At 34.8% G+C, this 11,443-nt stretch overlaps 1 long non-coding RNA gene across 1 annotated transcript; it reads left to right on the forward strand.

The window, feature by feature from the left end:
- The first annotated feature begins 327 nt into the window (after positions 1-327).
- Positions 328-1,726, forward strand: LOC119084516. The gene is made up of 3 exons (XR_005089077.1): positions 328-393; positions 889-1,208; positions 1,384-1,726. It is a non-coding gene; the product is annotated as an uncharacterized LOC119084516 (long non-coding RNA).
- Positions 1,727-11,443: the final 9,717 nt, after the last annotated feature.

The raw sequence follows: 11,443 nt of genomic DNA on the forward strand, positions 1-11,443 counted from the left end.
TTAGTAGTTTCATCTTTTTTCCGACGGTTTTCAGTTGAATCACCCTCCATATTTTTGTTAATAAATGGAAAAACGAAGTCACAATAATAAGATGTTACTTCTTCAAGATGTGCGATTCGACTAATTGAAGTGTTCTGCGTTCTCGCGTATTTAAACTATAAATATTCGATAATTTGATATTTGATAACTACAATATGCCTTCAGCATATCATTGTGATATTCAATTATCATATTATTATTATCATGATATTCAATTATCATCGTGATAATCTATTATCAAATTATCAGATATTTGGCGATAAATAGCCAGGCAGTGAGGATAATTCTATCAGTTGCTGTATAGGTCTCGAACTGAAAAATTCTTCATCCATTATCAAGTGAAGGAATGAAAAAGTGAGTAATTTTTGAATTTTCTAAAATAAGTGAAAAAAGTGAAATAAATGCATCCTTGAGAATTGCAATAGCAAGAGTAAGAAGCAGGATGAAGTAGATCATAGAAAGAGCGTTTGGCGCACTTCAGGGAGCGTCTGGTGTACTTTTAACGAACATATAAGCTCTTCGTGGAAACCCAGGAGATAGCAAGATAACAAGTTGATAATCGGTTGATACTCGAATATTTAGCAAATCTCAACATGATACTTAATTATCAACTTGATACTTGAGTATGAGATAGTTGGACAATATAAACGCGACGAAGTAGAATAATTTCATTAGTGGGTGCTGAGCTCTTGAACATTATACATTATTACCGCAAAACAAATATCAAAGGTACAATAGGTCAAGGACAATTTCATAACTTTAGAAGTATTTACTGTCAACTAACAATTATAATTAACAAGCTAATATTGTCAGTAAGTACGCAGTCTTGAATATCGATTTTAATTTTAGTTCTGACGGCAATTCAAATTTAATGATCAATTCAGTTTAACATCATGGAAGTTAACCGTGCAACAAAAGTTTTGACGAAGTCACAAAAAAAAACACGATATAATTTCTCCAATCAATATTTGTCTATGGGTTCGAGCACAGTTGTCTTTATGGGACTCAACAAAATCAATGGTGTTGACATGTGGGGTATGATCAGTCAATACGATGGATGCGCCTTTCGTGCAGTTCCTACGAACTTGAAAACGGATCAGTATGTCTCCTTCTTGGATGATGTAATTTTGCCAATGTGGAAAAATAATAAAGATTTGGTGTTTATGCATGTGAGAAATTAAAAATTTGTTTAAAATTATGTTATTTAACACTGTCTTAATACGAAGTAAATGGTTTAATTGCGCGCATGTGCGTTTATGTTCCGTTGAGAATGTTAATGCTTATATCTATTCTATTACCTTATTTCTTATACCTTTCGCTAAAAGTATTTTTTTTTCAAACTAGGACAAAAGACAAACACATTTAAGTCGTTTGTGGCGTATTATTCATCCTGAAGTGAAATTTGTATATTGGCCAGATATAATGATCGATCAAAATCCATTTAAAAAAATTTGGTCAAACGTTAATGCCAAACTTCAATATGAGCTTCATGATTTAAAAGAACTCTACGTCTGCTGGGAACAAATGAGAGTAAACTTCGACAATTTTCACGGATTGTATGAAGATCTACAAATTAAATTGGAAGCAATTAAGACAACTTTTGGCGATTATGTCGATATATAAAAAAGTATTTTATATCCAATGATATATGGATTCTTCTTTCTTGTACAATTTGTATTGACTTGAATAAAACTATTTTATAAAAACATTCGTAAATTGGTTTTACTAGAAGACCGTAATATCTTTTGAGAAGTACATTTATTTTATCAGTCTGATCTGGGTAAATTGTCTTTATACGAATGCCAACAATATCCATGTCATCTTTGTTACGATGTAGGGTGTTTCTTGCTTCCAAAGTGATGATTGATTATACTTTAGGGAAATTTCGCCACAACTCCTGTACAACATGATTCAGAAATTCAAGCTTTTTTACGTTACGGTTTAACAACGGGCACATGATACATAAGGGTTAAGAAAAACACAACTATGAATCAAGAGAACAACGGTGGGTACATTTTATTGAAATGAAATCGAGTGGGAGAGCTGCAATGCCTATAAATTTGTCTCAAATCAAAGTCGTGTCAACAAGCTAATTAACCTGTCAGAGACGGCAAGCATATCGTCAATTTCAATGTCGGATTTATTACTTCATTTGATTTGATTGACTTCTCAATCTGTTACTACAATGACTATAAATTTGTCTCAAATCAAAATCGTGTCATACAAATCATATTATTGTGTAACAGGCCAATGCACTCTTCCATTTCCCATGGTTCGCGTATAGCACATCCAAGACGAATAAAATGTTTCGAATTCCGAATTCAGTGACGGTCAGAGCTTAGCGTGGTCCGTTACACGAATTTTCTTTTTTTCAAATGAGAGGATCAGTTGTGAAATAACCAACAATAATTGATCAGTCAAGGAACCTGACCCACCCAAAATTTCATTCGTTGTTTCACGAAGTTGACTATTGCGGCAATAGTTGACTATTGCGGCAATAGTTGAGCGAAGCGAGGGCCGTAATTCACACGAGTAACGATATTCTATTACGAGTTCATGACTATCAAGTTGCTAGTTAACTTTAATTAGGAAAGAAGGAGACAGAGATAATAAACAAGCGACTTGCACAAGTGTGAAGTTTGTCGATACCACACACGCGTAACGACTCAGGATATGGAGCTAAACAAAGTTTTTATGTGTTCCAAAAAAATATTTTTGCGGTTTAAACGAATATTGTGAATTTTATGAATGAACGTGTAAAACATCGATCCATACAAACCGGAGAATATAGACGTCTCACTGGCTTGGCCCTATGGAATTCAACAAATGAAGCATCGTAGCCTCACACACCAAAAATTACCAATTCGGAACGTTTTTTTAACACACCCAGAAATCATTTTTTCTCAATAGTTTTGAATAAAATCGTAGCTGGAAAATAGAGTTCAGGCGTAGATTCAATTTTTTTCTGAATATTTCAGAAGTTCGTATGGATAATTGTCAGTCAAGGGACCCGACCCACCCATGAGGTGGGGCCTAGTGAATAAAAAATAAACCAAAAAATTAATTTCAACGTTTTTTTGTAAGAGGCGATTTAATGCTGCGTGAGATAGATCTTGCCAGAATGCCAGATTGCGCAGGCAAAATACTTTTAAATATTAAAAGGCCTCCGTTAGATTCAGCAAAAAATCAATCAATAGTTTCAAGCGAGAGTATCAGCTATCAACTACCATCTATCAGCTATCGATATTGGTTCTATGGAACAGCGAGAAGAGCAAACATTTTCATCAATTGTTAAACGGATTTCGACAGATAAACATCTAGCAAAAACACAACAAAAATATTTTCAAGAAGGAGTCTCAGCAATCAGCTACTAACTATCAGCTATCATCCATTAGCTATCGATATTGCTTCTATAAAAGAGCGAGCAGAGCAAACATTTTCATCAGTTGTAAAACAGATTTCGACAGATAAACATCTAGCAAAAACACAACAGAAATATTTTCAAGAAGGAGACTCAGCTATCAGCTACTAACTATCGGCTATCATCCATTAGTTATCGATATTGCTTTTATAAAAGAGCGAGCAGAGCAAACATTTTCATCAGTTGTAAAACAGATTTCGACAGATAAACATCTAGCAAAAACACAACAAAAATATTTTCAAGAAGGAGTCTCAGCAATCAGCTACTAACTATCGGCTATCATCCATTAGCTATCGATATTGCTTCTATAAAAGAGCGAGCAGAGCAAACATTTTCATCAGTTGTAAAACAGATTTCGACAGATAAACATCTAGCAAAAACACAACAGAAATATTTTCAAGAAGGAGTCTCAGCTATCAGCTACTAACTATTAGCTATCGATATTGCTTCTATAAAAGAGCGAGCAGAGCAACAATTTTCATCAATTGTTAAACATATTTCGACAGATAAACATCTAGCAAATACACAACAGAAATATCTTCAAGCAGAAATCTTAGCTATTAGCTAATGACTATCAACTACCATCGATCAGCTATTGATATTGGTTCTATAAAACAGCGAGAAGAGCAAACATCTTCATCAATTGTTAAACGGATTTCGACAGATAAACATCTGGCAAAAAAACCGAAATATTTTCAAACGGAAGTCTCAACTATAAGCTACTGACTATCAACTACCATCTTTCAGCTATTGATATTGGTTCTATAAAACAGCGAGCAGAGCAAACCTTTTCATCAATTGTTAAACGGATTTTGACAGATAAACATCTCGTAAAAACACAACAACAAAATACAAGCGGGATTCTCAACAATCAACTGTCCGCTGTCGATATTGGGCTTATAAAAAGCTTTTGATATGGCTACTAGTTCGATAAGAACTCCTTATGACCTTAGTGAAAATGATTACTTAAAGCTGGTACTAGCGTTAAATCATAATCAACGATTGTACCTTAGTCACTTAATGCACAACATAAAGACTGGAAACGTATGCTACGACTTCGTTAGTGGTGTTGCTGGAGCTGGGAAAAGCATACTGATACAGTCTATATATCAGTCTGTAGTAAAATACTATAAATCATTACCCGGAACTGATGCAACAATCAAGGTAGCTATTGGAGCTCCAACTATTAACGCAGCGCACATTGTATCTGGATCAACACTACATTCATTGTTTGCTATTCCATCTAATTACGATAATAGACAAGCTATTGTACCGTTAAATTCGAATTTGCTGAATGTTTATGAGGAAATGTATAAACATCTTAGGGTTGTAATTATCGATGAATGTTCAATGGTGGGTGCTAGAATGTTGCACAATATCGACAGTAGGTTAAAGCAGATTTTAAAAAATGAATTGCCGTTTGGTGGCGTTTCAGTGATTCTTTTCGGATATTTGTTACAAATGAGTCCAGTGGCAGATTCGTGGATCTTTGAAGCACCTTACAATACTGGAAATTATTTATGGAATGGTTTCAGTTATTTTGAACTCACAGAAAACATAAAGCAACGATGTGATCAGCAATTTGCAGACGCTTTAAATCGACTATCTACTGGAACACTAACGGAAGCTGATATTAACATGTTTAGAAGTAGAATTGTTACCGATGATCAAGTCCCAGAAGATTGTTTGCGACTATATTACACAAATGCAAATGTAAATGATTACAACAAAAGGAAAATGCAACTTAGAAATTGCATAATATTGTCGGAGGCCACCACAATCCATAAATGCGAAGGCTCAACACACGCAAAGGTCAGTGTTCATCCACAAAAAGGCATGCTCAGAGCTGCGTTGTACGTTGCTTGCAGTAGAGTCACGACGTTGGATGGTTTGTACATAGTTGGAAATTTTTACCCGCCGAAGCCGCTAGAAGAAAATAGTCCAGTAGCTAGAGAAATACAGAGATTAGAGAGAGACAAGCGTTTGGTTTGCAAGTTTGAGGATCTCTACCGCAACGACGGTGTCAAAAGAATTATGTTTCACAATGTGCAAAGTCTCGGTAAACATTTCCCTCTGATACAAGTAGATCCGGCATTTATAAACTCCGACATTTTGTTTTTTGCTGAAACAATGACCAAGGACAGTGATTATGGTAGATTCGCTTTAGAAAATTATTCGGTCATTGCACAACTTAATAACGACGATCATTCAAGAACAAATTTGGCTGGAAAGGGAATGTGGTGCTTTGTCAAAGAATCTATAAGGGATAGAGTTGAATATGTTGGTAGTTCGTACTTCTACCAACTGAATGGAACGAAAGAGCAGTATATCATGATGATAACGGTAATGTGGAACGATGTTAGAATCATTGCAGTTTACAAGTCGAATACATGTTCAGAGTCGACATTGGTGTCGTGTTTGGGTAGTGCGATTGGTGACGACAACAATGGAAGAGTAATTGTGATGGGAGATTTCAATGTGGATCTCAGACAAAGCCCGAACAACATCGTTACACAGTTCTTGAATGGAAACGGAATTCGATCATTAATGGAGGATCAGTCAACAACCAACCAAAGAACACAGATTGATTGGATGTACTCGAACATTAACGGTTTGACGAGTGGTGCATACGAGACAATGTTCAGTTACCATAAACCAATGTACGTTCAAACATCTGACGAAAATAATATTTTTGCATAAAAAAACTATCGAGTAACAGCACTGGATTTATATAAGAGAGAGAGAAGCAAAAAAGCAAATCAACAAAAAAAAAACAGTTTCAAGCAAGCGTGCAGGCTATGAGCTGCAAACTGTCAGCTATCAACATTCAGCTATCAACATTCAGATATCAACATTCAGATATCAATACTAACGACTATCAGTCATCAACTATTAACTATCAGCTTCAACTATTGAGTATCAGCACTGAGCCTATAAATAAGCGAGCGGAGAATTTTTTTTATTCAATTGTTAAACGGAATCCGACAAATAAACATCTAGCCCATACTTAGCGTGCGATGCTGCTTTCTTTATGTATCCTAGATTACGCTAAGCCAACTAAGTACATGATTAAGGACAAGCACACAAAGGACTGACCTTTAACTGACATATAGCAAACAATAAACTAAAAAAACTACTTCAGCTACCTACTATCAGCAACTAACTGCTACAAAGGATTCATTATTTAATGTTTTATACAAATAAACATCTAAGTGGCATTTCGAAATATCAAAATGGAAAGGGTGGTTTTGAATGCGGCCCAAAGAGAAGCTAGATTAGAGTTTTCAATCAAACATCAGTCTATGGATTGGAACAGAGTTGTCTTTATGGGAATAAATAAAGTAAATCGCGCTACAATTTTTGGTCTTATAAGTCAATGCGATGGATGCGCTATACGAGCAACATCGGGCCCTTTAAAAATGAATGATTGCGTGTCTTACCTGAACACTATAATTTTACCAATGTGGAATCAAAACAACAATTTTCTATTTGTTATGGTGAGAGAGAGAGAGAGAGATTTTTTTTTTAAATAATCAGTAAAATCATTTATCTCTTTCAGGATAATCGCCAATTGGAACTATCTTGCTTGTGGCGCACCTCTCACCCTCATGTGAATATTTTAATTTGGCCAAAAGCTATGACGAATGAGAATTTGTTTCATTATATATGGCCCAATGTTACTAACAGAATTGAAAATACATTCGATAACCTGCCTGAAATTTTTATAAGTTGGGAAATTACACGAGCCGAGTTCGACAATTTTCACTATTTATATGAAAGCATGAATTTTCGTTTGCAAAGAATTATAGATAATAGTGGATGGTGAAAGACTATTCAATTAAATTTAATTAGATTTTGTATAACTTTATTCCATGGACTGAAAGTTCAAGCGCGATCTGAAAAGTCATCTGCTCGGTATTTTCCGATCATCTCTTGACTATGTTTTCAATTGGTAAAAGGACAATTACGCCGTTTCTTCTGCTTAGGCATTGCTTAAATTCTTTTTTTTCCTGTTTTTGTATTTAAAGAAATTTCTAATTTTAATTTTGATTAATTTGATACAGATGTGTTCAAATATTTCTTAGTTTTTTGATTTATTGATTTACTTGCTTTTTCCGTTTCATTTTTATGTAATTAATTGATTTATACTGGATTTAGTTGATTGACAACAATATTTTATTGATTTTAAAATAAACATTTACAACCCTGAGCCTTGAATATTTAGAATAAAGATGATAAACACTTTAAAATGTGTGGAGGCGTCTCGAAAAAAGACATTTGATATGTTGTGTGGATTGCTATTTTCAACTGCCTAATCCAAAAATTAACCCCAAAAATTTTAAAAAGAAAATTTTACAAAAAACAAGAAACTATTGCTAGAAAACTTGTTAAAATAGGGAAGAATATGTCCTGAAAGAATAGAATTTAAACTTTGTGACGCAATTTCTTTCTTTTTAAAGATTTTTTGGTACATTTTTTGTTGATACAACGATGATACAGGCGCAGAATGCGTCACTCTCAGCGATATGAGTTAATTTGTAATTATGCACAAAATCTTGCGTCACTTTTGACTGATCAATTAATTATTCTGAAAAATTCGTCAGTCAAGTGATTTGATCGACCCGCAAGGTGGAGCCTAGCTGTAAATATACAAAAGTTTACTTGAGTTCCCATTTATGTGTGGCAATTCTGGCTCTATCCAGGCGCTGGAAAAAGAATGGGGGCGCTGGAAAAATTAGGCGCTCAGAAAATTGAATGTAAACCAACGAAAATCTCTTAGACAACTAAAGTAAACAAGAATTGACCGGCTTATACCTGGTGAGGTCTTTTTTCTTTACTTCAGACTTAATTTGAAATTTTTTGTCTGTCATCTGTATAAATATTTTATCTGTCTAGAACGATAATCTCGAGCTTATCCCTCTAGGGAATTTTTGTTTATCTCGATATATCTGTTCTCGACAGATAAAATATGATATGCACCTATTGCCAGACTGTCAAAATACCAATCCTGGCAACAGGTGCATAATATACATTATACATGAAAATTGATATATCGAACATCCTCGCTTAAATAATACTAATCGATAATCAACTATCAAATTTGATAGTTGATATCTAGAGGCAACGAGCATTAAACATATCATCAGTCGTTCCATAGCGCTTGGCCGATAAACATCTCCGATTAATGTTGCAATATTGACTATAAGTTATCAATTAACAGATAACAAATATCTCATATTTGCCTGGTGTTGATATACTTATATTAATATTATTTTGACCGGCTCACGCTCCATTTTTGGAACACACACACAGACAAAGTGTCCACAATACTGCCCTAATATAGGTCCCTTTATGTATAGAAAAAAGACCTAAAAATAAAATAAAAGCAAACATTTTAGCCTGAGACGCTTCACTATTCGTGTCAATCTGGTAAATGGCCCTATAAGAAGTCAGCAACCTATAGTTAGTTGTAGCAGTCAGTAATTAAAATTAAAGTTGTTCTTGTTCAACGTTTTACAGTTTTATTTGTTCCATATCATTCTGCACGTTGCCAATAAAATTAATCCAGGTGTCGTCAAAAAGAGATCCGCTCACGTTTTTGTAAAATTGAATGAAGATGATACATTTTTGTTCTACGTTGTATAGAATGGAAAACTATGCAACAATTTTGTTTCTGGAAAATGAAAAATCGTTTTTCCTGCCGGAACCGTTTAAGATGAAAGCAGAATAAAATGATCGAATCTGATTTTTGACAATTGAAATGGAAAACTTAAAATCTAAATAACTCCGAAAATAAATCTTGGATAATTCTTATTGTTCTCAAAAGTATGGCTCAATGCTGATAATTCCTGGAACAATTTTTTTTGGTGGAATGGACATGGAACCGTGGTAAGGGTTTTTACAGGAAATTCATCAACTTTGATACCATTTTTCCTGGCACTTTCCAATCCAATTTCAATGTCATTGGAAAGCTACACTCAAGCCGATTTTAGCCGGCCGGCCAGTATCGATCTTGGGAAGCTTGGGATAGAGCTTGGAATAGACCTGGGAAAGCCACGTGTGTATTGACTCGGATTTTTAAAGCTTCTTCTAGATCAATAAGGGACGCATATTTGTAATTGTATGTTCTCTTTCAAGTGTTTCAAGTGCAATGTCATTTCAACACTACTTTCCCTATCTCCACTCATCAGAATTTATTGACGGATTTCAATAGGAAAAAATAATTTGATAAAATTATTTCAATGAGCTCTGTTCTTTCTAAAACAATTTCTGTGACTGTCCGAAGGGTAATTGCTTCAAAATTAGGTTTTATCCCAACGCACCCACCTCTTCTAGAATCTAGGAGTTTCTCATAATTTTGTCTATTTTTATTGAGTAACTTGGGTACTTAAAACATGTCCAACATCACCAGAGGTCAGTTCCTTAAAATAAGTAACGTCATCTTGCTCCACTGTCTGCCCTGTCCTAGAACTATTGGAACTGTAAGGAATTTATCAGAGGTATCTTTGCTTCCATTCTGTACTACAGTGACTTTAAAGGGCACTGTATGTTAGTTGTTCATAAGTAAAATTCAGAATCAGGCTTCTACAATGTGTGGACAAATTTTCATTTTTCGTTGTTTTTTGTGGATTGAGAATTTTTGCATGTAATCCACAAAATTAGAATATGTGTTCCTTACAATATTCCGCGGCTTGTAAGATTTAAATTCATCTTGTGTACGTACAATCGGGTAGTTACGTAACCAGTTAGAATTAACCTCTGCCAGCGGACTCTGGTTCTGACGTCCAATCGGTAGAGCAAAGAACTAACTGAATATGCTCAAATGGTTTTTCCTAATTTTTAATAATCATGGAAGATTCGCCATTGCTATTAGTAACATCAATTTAGCTCTATTGACCCTAATAAAGTCCCTCGAATAAAAGAAATTGATTGGTCATTAGTCAAGAGCTATCATCTTTCTCAACCGTGAATCAGCAACTACGATTTCGAATAGTTGTTATAATGTCTGAATACACAAGAGGCCCAATGGAGGCGTAGATGCAAAGATCAGCTGTCATTGTTCCTACCCACTATATACTATCCTAAGAAATTCATGGCAAAACATATTAATAGACATAAACACACGACACATAAGCTTATGATCAATGAAATTTGTAAAACTGGTGCTAAAATCTTCCTTGCCCAGAGGCGCTGAGAGCCTTAAACCGCCCCTGGTAGCAAGATACTATGATCGAAGTGACCATTCGCCCAAAACACACGAGCAATTTCGCGTTGACAAGATCGACAATTATGCTGCGTTTTTCATTGTGATCCCTCATTCACCACTGGCTAAACAATGGAGAATCCAGCATAATTATCGATTACATCAACACAAAAGTGCGCGTGTGTTTCCAGCTATTCCTAATTTTGGGCACTTACGGTAAATACAATAAAAATGGCGTTATAAACAACAAAAAATTAGAGAAGATCGCAAATATAAGAAAGGAAGTTGTTTCTCCTTCGAAAATTATATTCCGAAGACGTTATTCGTGCTAAACACGCGTCCAAAATCCTTCACGGTGCTCTCTTAAGGCCAACACACACTACCTGACGCTAGATGGTTGGGAATACGATGTTTCTATTGTTAAAACCGGTTTTAACCGATTTTAGCTGATTTAAACAATAGAAATATCGTATTCTCGATGACAGTAAATGGTAGTGTGTATTCGCCTTTACGGCGAACATTTTTAAGTGGAAACCAGTTTTAACTTTTCGATTTAAGAAAAATCGTCATCATCAAATTAAAAGTTCGTTTGTCATGAAGCTAATTAAACTTTAGACTAGAGATGTGCGCCGGTCAACTTTTGTTCGGCGCTATATGGCGAATAGTTATTATTCTTCGGAAAAGTTTTTTCGCTTCACTCTAGATTTATAATATATCATTGGAAGACCATTGCTAAATATTCAATTTCTTGTTTCTTTTTTAAATTTTGTTACTCAGTA

The sequence above is a fragment of the Bradysia coprophila genome, unplaced genomic scaffold (genome assembly GCF_014529535.1).
Source record: "Bradysia coprophila strain Holo2 unplaced genomic scaffold, BU_Bcop_v1 contig_744, whole genome shotgun sequence".
In the NCBI taxonomy this organism is placed as follows: Eukaryota; Metazoa; Arthropoda; class Insecta; order Diptera; family Sciaridae; genus Bradysia; species Bradysia coprophila.